Consider the following 13,264-nt stretch of genomic DNA (forward strand, 5'->3'; position numbering starts at 1 on the left):
TATTTGCGTTGCAGTACTTTGTTCCTGCGTGATACTGATAAAGCGGAAAAAGGATTAAAGCCTGATCCGGGCGGCGAGAGCGGCCATCGCAGAGCCTCTAAACAGGTGATCAGCGCTCATTAGCGCCGTAGCCTCTTTGCTTTTCAAGCCGCTGTGCTTCATACAAGCTAATTGGCAATGACTTCATGTTATAGTCTTCATTTGCTGTACGGGCTAAAATACTTCAGCCCTGAGTCGCCGCTGTTGGCGTGGAACAGGCCCCATCGCTCAGGTCTGTCACTAAAGTATGACATGAAATCAAAAACCTGAATTCTCTAAAACAAATCAAAAATAAATCTGCCAGTCCTGGAGAGTTAAATGCTTATGGTGTGAAGTAAAGGCAGCAGACAGCGTGTGAATTATAAAGGTGAGCTCATCATTAAAGGGAGCTAATACTGTACATTGTCACGTTGTGATACTGGCGTTTGATTTGCAGCCGGTTTGAAGTTTGAGTCTGTCACAGACCCACGCCACCTCGTTGTAATAATAATGAGCATGTCAACTTATGAAAATGAGAGCGACAGCAGGCAGGAGGTGTCACGTCTGTGGAGAAGACTTAGAAACACGATTTGTTGAGCCTGTAAAAGGTAACGCATCCGTGTGTGTGTGTGTGTGTGTGTGTGTGTGATTGTTTACACAGTCTAGAACTATTTTACTCAGCGAATCTAAATATTTAATAGTGTGTAAAGACCTTTTCCCCAAATGTGCTGTGTTTGCATATTTATCTGCTTTTAAGCCTCAACAAACAACGTGTTGACGGCTCACAGTGGATTCAGTGAAGCTGTCATTATGGGAAACTATGGTCGTCTCGTACATTTATCACTCATTGCACTGGGCCTATAATTTAAATAATACAATGGACAGGACATAATGCGAAGCCACCCAGTCAGAACAAAGGCCATGGATGGATTTGTGTTGTATAAATATAGATATATATAATTGTTCTTGCTGCTCGAAGGCAGAAAAAGGCAGAAAAAGAGTGGTTTTCTATTGGCGGCAAACGGTGCCTCAGGTAAACACAATAACTTTGATCACATCTATTGTCGCGCGGTGGAATCGCCAAACGCGTTAGTGTTGTCCCTCATCCCGGGAAACGAAGTGGAGAGAAGGAAGGAGTGCGACTCGCAGCAGAAACTTAGCTTTGCCTCTTCTCTGACAGATCTTTGAAGTTATTTGTATCCTCCGGCAAAGGAGAAGTACTGAGTGCGATAGCTTTTTTACTCCGTGTAAGATTTGGTTTTTGTTTTGTTCCTTTTTCCTCGACTTTTTTTTTTTTTTTCTCATTTTTTTATGCAGCGTGGCACATTTCAGACACATTGATGGCGGCTGAGCCCAAAGGGAGTCATAGCTCTCGTCTGCACGCGCAGGGAGCTGTCTCCAGGTTCTAGTGATGGAGATCAAAATAACCGCGCGTGAGCAGAGGGATGTTGAACTGCGGGATTCGTGTGGTTAATCCTCACAACCGTCCTGCTGACAAATCCATTCCTTTATCGACCCTCCATCCCTCTTTGCCGTGAACGTTACAGTTCTGCTGCATTAACAAAACGTCGGCATTAGGCAGGAACATATTCTAAAGGCGTGCTTCTGGTGAGGCTGCAACGGGGGACACGAACCTGCATCCTCCAGCTTCTAATGCACTCAACACAGCTGTTCCAGGGAGTCTGATGGTTGGAAAACATCCCCTGCAATGGATTTGAATGGAGGCTCACCAGCTAAGACCCACTAAATCATGTATCCAGATGACCACAAACTGAACTAAACTAAAACCTAAGCAGGTTTTGCCTTTTCTCTATAATTAAAGTCAGAGTTGACCCTCTCTGGGTAAACAACCCTCCCAAACTTTGCAGTCTTTGCAGAAAATCAACAGCCTTGAGGAGCTACTTCTCCATTCCCACACTAGTTTATTTGGCGCCTGTTCCATCTTCTCAACTATCCAGCAAATTAGTTTGCATAGAAATGTCTCTAACTCGATTACGGAGCGCAGGTCTGATCGGTCCTGAGTCTGAGAGGCGCTGATTGAATAACATCTAGAGGCGATGGAGCTTTCCTTGACACGTGCTGGAAAATCAGCTTGAACGTCTATAAGTAATAAAATCTATTTCACAAAGCTGAACAGCTACTTCTGCCAGACATTAAACACACCAGGCCCCTTACTGACTATTATACTTTAGTGTTTAATACAGAGTACAGTTCAACTGTGTATTACTGTAAATGTAATGGGAAGCGCTCTACAATACACATAACACATTATTTTCCAGTCCAACAACAGCGTCTCATGAGAATAGCTGCAAACATTGAAACGAGCCTTTGAACCTGGTGCACTGTCTGGTTAAGTTTACACGGCAACATCACGTTGTGCGAAACCATTACAGTGTTGTTTAAAGGTTAATGTGGATGTGTGTAAACTAATCTTTGACTGCATTATGTGGCTTGTGCAGCATATGGTAAATATTATGTAAGCGTCATGAGCAGCAGAAGCTAAAGCCAGCATCTGGGAACAACTTGATGAAGTGAATACACATCTTCTGCATCATAAGCGAGTCTGGGTTCTGGTCCTGCTTCCTGCCAGTTCTGTTAAAATAGAGACTGGACCTGTTTTGTGTCCCTGCGCCTGCTGAGAAACTGATTGTCATGTAGATGTCACGCACCAAATTATAATCCACTTGATTAAAACGTGATTGTTCCCTCGACTCCAAAACAAATCAAAACAAGCTGAAGTGCCACCGTGTTGCATAACTGCGAGTGCTTCTGACTCAACTACATCAACCCTGCGCTCGTTACTAAAATTAGTATTCGAAAAACTTCGCCACGCCAGCGTTTAGCCGCGTCCTTATCCGTGGATTTATATTTCAATGCAGTAGTTCCAGAATCAGCAAGATGTATGAACTGCAAGGATATTCTATGAATAACAGCAGTAATAAAGCTACACAAAATAATCAGTGGCTGCTTTTAAGCCTTCATTTATTAATAGCAGTTGGGTTTCATTCATTGTGCAAACTGCAGAGAGAGTAAATGTGGACGTCACGTCTGAAATGTGTCAAAATACAGAAAGACGAGAAAAGAAAACAAGCGAGAAAAACAATATTGCTGCCGCTGTTGTTTCATTAATAGCTTCCTTTCAAATAATATTACCACACTGTTATCAAAGTGTCTAATGCAGCCGCACACACACAAGAACACGGGTGTGTTCCACACATTTCAGCCTGTTAGGAAAATGATTTAATGGCACGCTGCGCACACAACCTTTGCTCCGATCAATTTCAAGAGAGAAAAAGTTGCGAGAAACATCCAAAGAATAAACAAGATCAAGTTCCTCGTTGAGTCCATCTGCTGTTTTTGTGCCTGGATCAAAAATCAATTTGGCTTCAGCCTGAAGCCAAATCTGTTTGTAGGCTCCACTCCTGATGCCGGGTCTGATCAATGCGCAGAGCGATGGAGGATACAGTCAAGCAGCGGCTGGCGGATCTGTATCATTTTACTGATTACTGGTTTTTACAGATATTCCAGTGTGGTTCTCTCCCAGTCCTTCCACAGCACATGCTGTTCAAGCCTCTGCCACACCAGCATTACAGGACACACATCTGGCTACTTACAGTCCAAATACTTATACAGTACGAATACTTGTACTATTGTTCTGGTGCAAACTGAAGGTTATTCCCGATCATTCGTTGCCGGGAATCGTTGCCATCATCGCTGTATCTCCACTACAACCACTTAGTTCTCCCCCATGCATTGCCCAGGCTTCTGTCTCCAACATTGGACTCATCCGTCCTCCAGACTTGGGTCCAGCCATGTAAAGTCTACTGTGTGTCTTTCTTGGCTCAGTGCAACCATTCTTCCCAGTCTGCCAGCCCTAGCAGAGTTTCTGTTGGCAACTTTGACTGTGGGTCCATTTGACTTCCAGACTGTGGTTGCCAGTCGTACGCCATATTGGCAGGAAACACCCTGGACAGATCTCAAAGCCGATGCATTGAGACAGAAAGGACCAAATTTAAGATAAGGGCATGCCTTTAGATTATGGAAGGACGCCATTGTACCCTGGGAGGAGGACACACCAGGCCCAACCTGGGATTCAAACCCAGAACCTCCATTATTATTGCAATCCTGGCTCATTCAACATCTGATAGTCGCTAGTGACAGATGGTGCCGTTGGATTTGGATCTGTGTCCTGTTATAAATGCGCCCTGAAACAAACCAGGCCCCAAACCCAAGTTTTAACAATGTAGACCTGTAACACGTGTACAGACACATTGAAGCCCCAGCTAAACAGGCTAGCGGTGGCCGGTTGAACACACGCCTACACAGAACACCCAGGCTGTGAACTCTCGGTGACCCCCAGGTGCGAATCCCGCTTCACACTCGCTCCGTGAATAATTTGTGGCGCTGCCAGGCGAACTGGGCTAAACGGTCTCCCGCAGCCCCTCAGAGGTGCACGCGGCTCCACGGCCCCATCCTGCCCCCATTTCATCTGGGTTCGGGAGACAGGAGAAACCAAGGTCACAGTTGCAGCGTGTTTTTCACGTGTGTGCTTAATAAATGATGTGCTGAGCTGTGGATGTTGTCCTACACAATGAGTTTGACTGACACACACGTCTCCTGATGCTGAGGTGTTTTTGCAAAGCCTAGTTAAGAAATACATAAATAATATTACTTATATTACAAGTTATATTATTTTTTAATATTAGGACAAATGAGAGTTATTTAACACCATTTTACCAGATTTCCCTCATCTGAACTACAGATGTATCAACAGACTTAAAGCAGCACAAGCTGAGTATTATTGCCAGCAGGGGGCAGCACAGGCAGCTGTTAACCCTTCACATCTGGAGTCTACTTAAGGCTGGAGTACATGTTAATCAGTTAACTCTTTGGGGCTGGGCAGAGAACATCCGCTGGGCTTGACAGAACCATTTCAGTGAAACTTCTGTTGTGGCTGTGAACAATTATTCACTTTTATTTACACTGCATTTGTAATGTGCAATCAAAGTATTTAAATGTCATGTGCTTGGAAAGTAATATTAAACTAGAAGCAGGGAACTGTGGTTCAAAAAGAAGACATTAACAAAGACGTAGGAGCTGATAATAATTTCAGTTTAGACTAAGATCAACGGTCAGTTTCATCTCAACCAGCCATTCATCACAAAGACATACATTCCTGGTGCTTTTACGCCTCATGAATTGCCACACATTCGTTTCATCCGTGAGATTACGGATGCACTGACGCGTGACCAGGTAGATATCAATTAGAAGAAGGATTCCCACTGGAAGCCTGACCAGCCTGGCCCATCTGCAAGCTTAAGCCGTCTCGCCAGCAAGATCTTCCACTGAGCCGGCGCTCAGGGAAGAAATGTAGGATTCACACCCCATTTAGCCCAGTATTAACATAAATCATGCTGGGATAAACACTTCTACTGGCCAGATCTGCGCTGGAGCTAAGGAGTCTATGGGTTTCCGCTCCACTATTTCCACATGGTTTTCCAAATTGTTCCTATTTAATGATGCTTTATGTCATCATTAAAGGATATTTTACTTTATGAGCAACAAGAGACCTGAAGCTAAAACTAAAATATGTAGGATAACCAGTTGTGACTTGCATAATTGTGTCATATCAAAGGAAACCAAAGCCTTGGCTCATGCTCTAGCTGAATCCCACAGAGACCTGGCTCATATTTTATTCAGCGGGCAGGTAGCTCTCATGCTGACCACATATAGTACATCAGTGGCCCCATCCCATCCCTGAGAGTTAACCAGGACTACACAGTGCTACTGTATAAGCATGGTACAGTACAGGCTGATGTACAGTATGTATTAGTTGGCTAAAACTCTAAAGAATAAAACTCTAAGACAGTTCTTATCCAGTGAGTAGCTAAATGTAAAGTTCCACTGTATTTCAAGAAGTTGATATGTTGATATTATATACTAATGCCTTTTTTGCTATGCTGAGTACAGGATTTTCTTTTTTTTTATTTATATTTTTGGCAGAGTGAAACCTTGAATTATTCATGTCTAGGAAGGTCTAAATGACAGTGTACTCTCTAAAAGCATGTACATATGTATTACCTTTCCAAGGAAGCCGGAATAGACAAGGACACATCATGTCGTCGTGGGGGAAGGAGGGGGGGGGGGGGGGGGGGGGGGGGGGGGGTGGCAGCTACTGTACAATGACACTGGAAAGCTTTGTCATTCAGCATGCAGTCACCATCGCGCATGTACTTCATCCGAGTGTGAACTGAATGTCATGAGGTGAAAGGCTAAGCTAAGCTACATCACGCTGCAGTTCCAATGTCTGTTTAGCAAATATGTCTCAGAGCCCAGGACACGTATCAAACCCTTAAAGCTCAACAAATACTCTCCTTAGTGATGACTGGGACTGAGATGTAAGAGCAAAGACAACCTCCTCTAATGGTAAATATGTCCCGCAGACACGTTAACTTGATGTCAGTCAGATTAAAATCTCTCGCCATTGTTAGGTTGTGTGTTGCTAGTGACAAGCCAGTAGATCAGAGAGTGAGCGTTGTCACAACAATGCGCTTTGATTCATTCGCCTTTATTCTGGCAGACGAATACAACGCACGGGTTCACACTTGTCTGCAGCTGAGTTTCATCTCTGGCGTGTGGAGGGGTTGGAGGGGGGGGTGACTACAGGTACACAACAAGGTGTCGCTGCAGGAAGCTTTGTTTGAGCAGCTTTGTTTCAGATCCCGTGTTCGCTGTAATCGTCGCCATCACCACCCACTGACTCTGCAGCCAATGCTCCTGGACCCATGCACACATCAGCATCACTGCTGATCTTCCAAAGGACCAGAAGGCACGTTCAGGATTCCACTGGTCTACTTATAGAAGACCTGCAGAGGAGGTGTTGTTAGCAAAAGAAACGTTTAATATCAAACTTCACGGTTCGACACACATTTATTCTGCAGCTGAGACTTTTGTACTTTTCCCTTATGTTCTACAAATGTTTTACAAATAAACAGCATCGTCAGACAATTTTATGCTTCTGTTTGGACACTGGTCCATGCTTAAAGATTTGGATAATGTAAATAATATAAGTTATGTGTGACACACACAAGCTGATTCAGAACCTGCAGATTTATATAAGTGAATTATTCATATTGTGAAGATTTAATGACTTGTGCATCATAGATGGACGGTCAAGGTCCAGCGAAGCTCTGCCTGAATCAAGACTGCAGCAGAATGCCTAAGAAGACTGATGGTGTGTGTGTGTGTGGTGTGTGTGTGTGTGTGTGTGTGTGTGTGTGTGTGTGTGTGTGTGTGTGTGTGTGTGTGTGTGTGTGTGTGTGTGTGTGTGTGTGTGTGTGTGTGTGTGTGTGTGGCCTGAGACCTCAGGGCAAAGGCTGAAAGCATTATGCATCTTTAATTCTGATGCAGTTTATGGTTCCACGCCTTGAACATCAGACGTAGAAAACCTCAACAATAATTACACTGACTTTCACTTGATGCGCTGAGGAAATGGAACTTAGTACATTGTAAAAAACAATATTTCATGCCCTAAGAGACGTGTGTTTAATTGGTATTAATAATCTCTGCCTGAGACTCGTTTTCTGCAGGTTAACCTTGAGTTTGTCTCTAATGAGCTCAGTAAATTTTCTTGAATACTATCTCAACCAGTAAAGTCTTAGAGCATTTTCCTCATTTATTAAATTTAATTTCTCATCAACTAGAACATACAGATGAAAAGCACAGTATGCTGCGTTTCGTACACACAGCAGTGTGAGCAGGAGACGCAGGAGCTGAAGCCACTGTGCTAATATCTGAACACTCTGCTCCTGCGTGAGCCTTTTCCACACTACATTAGGCAGAAAGTGGAGAGAGATCTAATAACCTGAGCCGCTTCCTTTATCACAAGAACGAGCTAATTTCAGCCATTACCCTTGAGGAATCTCCTTATTACCTTTAAGGAGAGTTTGCTGAGCAGGCTTGGCTTTTTCACCAAAGTGCCACACAGTTTAAACAAACTAAGACCTGGTCACTAACAGAGAAAACAGTAGTGTGGTTTGTTTTCCTATAACTTCCTGACATGCTTGTTGAAATAAGGCATTCTGGGAAATGGAGGTAAAGGCTAGATGCTAAGTCAAATAATTAACTTTGATGGTCCTGAAGATTTTAGAAGACTGAAGGAGCAGAAGAATTAATCAGATTTTCTTAGTCGTGAAATTATTTCTTGATGAACAGATCAACGTTTTAAAGAGACATCCAAACAGAACGCTAATGGAAACTAATGAGACCCAGAGACGTACTTATTTTTATTCAGTGTGCAGCCTTAAGTTAATGTTTGCTAATTGCATCATTACATGCCATCTGTTAGCTGAAATGAATCACCGTTCCCCCAGCAGCCTCGGGTCGATCCGGCCCGGCTCAGACCGGACTCGCTGAGCAGGTGACGGCGGGGGTGATGAAACCGCCACCAGAGCATGTCCTGTGTGAATGTGTCATCACAGGCGCTTCTTGTGCCCGCGCCGGTCTGACTCCTGTCCACGCTTTTCCCGAACACGCGCTGAAAAGGAGCTGAGGAAACGCGAGGCCCCGTGCGAACCGACGTCTCTGATACTGTTGCCAAATATTGGGTCATTTCCTCGGGGAAACACTCCTTCTGTGTGATGGCCGACCATCTGCTCAAACTGCAATTGGCAGCAGGATTCGGCCCAAAGACAGAACTGACCCAGAGTCTCAACTTTGGACTCCTCGCTGTTTGTCATCCTCTGCAAATTAGACATTTGATGCTGAGCTGACAGTGATTTTCCTGCTAATTGAGACTAGTATCTACTTGTACAGTATGACTACACTGTCTGATAGGGCACAGTCACCCACTTTCTCCATAGTGGAACCCGCTCAGGGATTTTAATAACTCGGAACAGCAACTTGATCAGGACTAAACTCAAATCTCATTGTGTTTGCTGCACAGTGTACTGACCGTCCAGTACACAGATACACTTGTTATTAAAAATACCATCACTTGCCTTGTTCTCGCCTTAATTTGAGCTGTCATGGAGAGACCCGGAGGAGGACTAACAAATAGCTGCGGACAGTTTAATGCCTCTCAGACTGAGAGCCAGGGAGGTAATTATTCCACGTTTCTCATAGTGCCATTGAATTAAAGCCATAATAGACGCTGATTGCCTGAGAGGCCTTCTCAGAGTTAAGATCAGATGACGGTCACTCACCTGATTTCAACTAAACAGACGTCTACTGAGATCAGATTTATTAGGGCTTTAAAGAGGTGAAGATTATTTATACACTAATAACAGAGGAGAGACTTCAGCACTAACCTCACTGAGGACGGTTAATCTGCTCTAATAAAGAACATGGCTGCAAAGATGTGCAGTACAGGCTTCCTACTTCGCTGTCATTTTTATAAAAATATGACTCAAGGACGGAATAGATGCGCACGACTGGATGAATGGATGAGGACTCTTTAACCAATAAAATGCGAATGCAGCATAAGACACAGAATGTAAAGACTGCAACATGTGAGGCTGAGCAACCGCTCAATGGAGCCCGAGCAAACTGTTGGTGCCACTAATTGTTAACATACATTTTCTCATAAAGTGTAACGTAATGTTGGTTTGCAGCACTTTGAGACACTGTTCTGTCTCTTCGTTTGACACCATACTGACATTAAATATGATTAAAAACTGTGACATGCGTAAACAAAAGAAAAATGTGACACTCTGTTCTCTTATTATTATTATTGCAAGAAATGTGAAAAACGTTTTCCAACAACTAATGTTGCACCTTCATGTAATCACATGATACAAACTGCTGCATCTTGCGTTCATTGAAACTCCTAATGACAATGAGGTCATAGACTCAGACTAGTGCAATGTTGCTGTAATTTATGCAAGTGGCCCAAAGAGATTGATTCAGGAACATCACAACGCAAAATCATAGGAAATATGAATTAAATCATATTTCAAAACGTCAAGGCAGGAGAAATTAACACTAACACTTCTCCGTCCGCCTCATTGTAATTTCGTGGGCACGCTGTGAACCTGCCCTCACTGCCCATTACTGTCTGACACTGCTCTCAGGTCATTAAACATCATGTATTTTATAAGAGGAAAAAACCCAACGGCAGAAAAAACATTTTAAAGGGTCATAAACTTCAAAATGGTCGTTGTCAGGAAATATGAAGAAACGATGAATAACGGTTCATTTGTGTGCTACAACCTTAAAGAAATGCCACTGAAAGGACCACATACAATCAATGGTAAACACTCGAGTCAATTGGGGTTAAACGGCTGTGTGTGAGGTTAAAAAGGTCAAATAATGACGCAAGACGCACATTAAATAATGGCTCGTGTCTGTGGTCAGACTCCGTTGGAAGCAGCTGTGCACATCCACAGACTCCACCTGTCCAGCACTCGCCCAGCTTTAAACAGCAGACAGACGAGGTTTGAAGGCGGCGGCTGAATGGAATGAAACATTTTACTGCTAAGGAGCCGCTTATTTCCCCGAGGAATTAGCCAACGGCGCCGCGTGCTGAATGTTTTACAGCTCGGGCCAGGATAAAAGTGGAGAAGCGGCTCAAAGGCTCAGAGTGTGAAGCTCAGCTCCATGCTAAATACACAAACAATAAAACCCAACTATACAAACACTGAACTTTGCTCAGGGTTTCTGGTTCTGGTTCAACTTTCCATTATGTCAGGAGACAGATATATATACATATATATAAAAAAATCTTTAAGAGAAAAACAGCAGCAAGAAAACCAGCGCCGTCCACTTCCACTGGATGAGTTGGGTGAAAAATGAAGTAAACAAAAAAGAAGCAGCACATTGGTAACTACACAACACAGAGAGGTGCAGAAAGTTAATATCTGGATGAACCTCTAAGCTGATATTAAAAACAAAGGGTTGACTTATTGTATTTTCTTCCTCCTCATATCAAATGTACATCCGATTAAAGAGCAAAGTGAAGATGAGATTTTCCAACGCGGCTCCTTTCCTTCTGCAGGATGTCGTTATAAACAGGTTTTCACCGTCCACGGGCTGCGGGTATTGACCTTATCGGCGCATGAGGCCTGTTAATAAGCGGCATCAAACACAAACCCGGCTCTGGGTTGTGTCTTCCAATAGAATAACAGGATTGTTAGCGACAAAGGTTGCATTGATTAATATCCTTTCTCACTCGCTGGTGCGTGAGTAATTCTTAGTAATGGAGCGCGCTTAGGCTCGAAAAATCGATTAGGGTTCGTGGAAGTGACGAAGAAGTGATATGAGAGGAATAAATCGGATCCCGGGGGAGCGATGAGCTTCCCTCCAGACATCTCCACGTGATGGAGTGGAAAGGTAACAGAGCGGGGAGCGTAAACACAAAAACACGCAGGCGCTCCTGCCAAATCGCCAGTAAATCGCCGCAACCTGGGCTCCGTGCGCGCGGACCTGCTGCACGTGGGCAGCTCGCCTCCGGCCCACGTCCTGCCCGTGGACAGATTCATAATGACTCATTTGATTCGCCGCCAGCAGCGATTCTACATATGGCGGAACAAACGCGGGCGGTGCATTCAGATGCCGCCGCCGCCGCGCGCTGCGTCCAGCTGAGTCGGGCGCGTTCACGCGGCGGATCGCGCTCCCGTGTTGTTTCTAGGCGGTGGAAGACGCTGCTGGCGTCCCCTCTGGAGGCGAGGGGGAGAGGGGGGGCAGATGGTGTGCGTTACACGCGCCTCCGCTGCCGTGCGACAGTTACTCATGCGCCGCAGAGGCAGCGGCGACGGGTCCCATAGACGCGCAGCCTTTGTCTCCGCGCTGGAGGAGGAGAGAGGAGCCGAGGAGCCGGTGTGTGTGTTAGAGATGCTGCCAGGAACGGAAAACGGAGGTTGGATATCTCAATATCATTGGTATTAGCCCGGCAAAGAGGCCATGGATCATTTTAATGCCACCTCGTGTACAGGAAACCTGGAGCGGCGGATCGATGATACATGTCCCTCAGCCTCCCGTGACACCTCGCAGCCTCATACACACACACGCGCGCGCGCGCCCGACCCTCCCTCTTTACGTCCCTCTCACACACGCTTGGCCCCCTCCCCAACCCACACAATAAACTGCGAGGGGGGGGAAAAAAGCAATATCTCTGTGGAAGGCAGAGGAATATGATTAAAGCCCTCGCGCCGCCGTTATCATCCCATGAGCTGTTAACTGCCAGCAAAATGAAGCAAAGTGAATTACCTCCAGCTGTCACCGCGTCGCCCCGCACAACCAGGGGAGTCAAGGGCCCGTAATGTTTCGGAGCATTGTTGATGCTCATAATGGGAAAAAAAGGCACATTAGGCCTCGTATAAAAATGCCCTGTCATCGCAGGGAGATGTTTGGTTGTTTCTCCCTGAGAAGGTGCAGGGAGATGAGCTTTTCCTGCTCCATAGCATCACACAGAACCAACGCATTCCAGAAGCGCTCGATTCAGAACGGCTCTAAATAATTACCTCACTCATACTTTGTGTGTGTGTGTGTGTGTGTGTGTGTGTGTGTGTGTGTGTGTGTGTGTGTGTGTGTGTGTGTGTGTGTGTGTGTGTGTCATGGCTTCTGTCTGTGAGAGAGAGAGAAATGGGTCATGAACAGTATTAGAAGTCTTTCTCTCTCTGCCCTGGAACCAAGCGAGGGCTTTTGCAATCGTTCAAAGCTAACGCTAGGACTCGCCATCGAATGCAATAATGCACTGTAGCATCAGCGCTAAACGCAGGCAGCAGCGGCGGAGCGCGATGAGTAATGAAACAGACGGAAAATGAGCAAAATGTGAGTAGGAGCCTGATGGCGGTCTGTCTGCGTCTCTGATCGCCGCCCCGTCAACACGCGTTGGACCCGCTCCTCCACAGAGGACGGACAACACAATGGTTCCCCGTGAATGCGGCAGGTAGCGGTGCCTTTTCACACATCAGGAGGCATTAGCGCGAAGAGCGGCGCGTGGGCAGCGCGCGGAGCAACAGCTGCCGAGCGCCCGCGTCCGAGGCAAATGGAGTCCGACAATTTGGGACAGGGACTCGTTTTGTGCCAGACTGAGAGTTAGAGGGATTCACCCGCGATGACGTTCATCTCCTCTTTCACGTCCATTAAACAGGAGCAATCATCCAGATTGACTCAATGAGAGCTGATGAAAGAGGGGAAAAGCAGCGCGTCAACTCCGCTGTTCAGCTCCAGCATCACAGAGAAAATGTTACTGTCGTTGATTAAGGAAGACGTCTATTGTTTTGACTCTAACTAGAATACGTTGTTA

At 45.4% G+C, this 13,264-nt stretch overlaps 1 long non-coding RNA gene across 2 annotated transcripts in view; it reads left to right on the plus strand.

Moving 5' to 3' along the window:
• LOC114842096 (uncharacterized) overlaps positions 1-13,264 on the plus strand; it is a 34,460-nt gene that overhangs the window by 1,781 nt on the left and 19,415 nt on the right. The gene's annotated exons all lie outside the window — the stretch shown is intronic.

This window comes from Betta splendens, chromosome 15 (genome assembly GCF_900634795.4).
Source record: "Betta splendens chromosome 15, fBetSpl5.4, whole genome shotgun sequence".
Taxonomy (NCBI): Eukaryota; Metazoa; Chordata; class Actinopteri; order Anabantiformes; family Osphronemidae; genus Betta; species Betta splendens.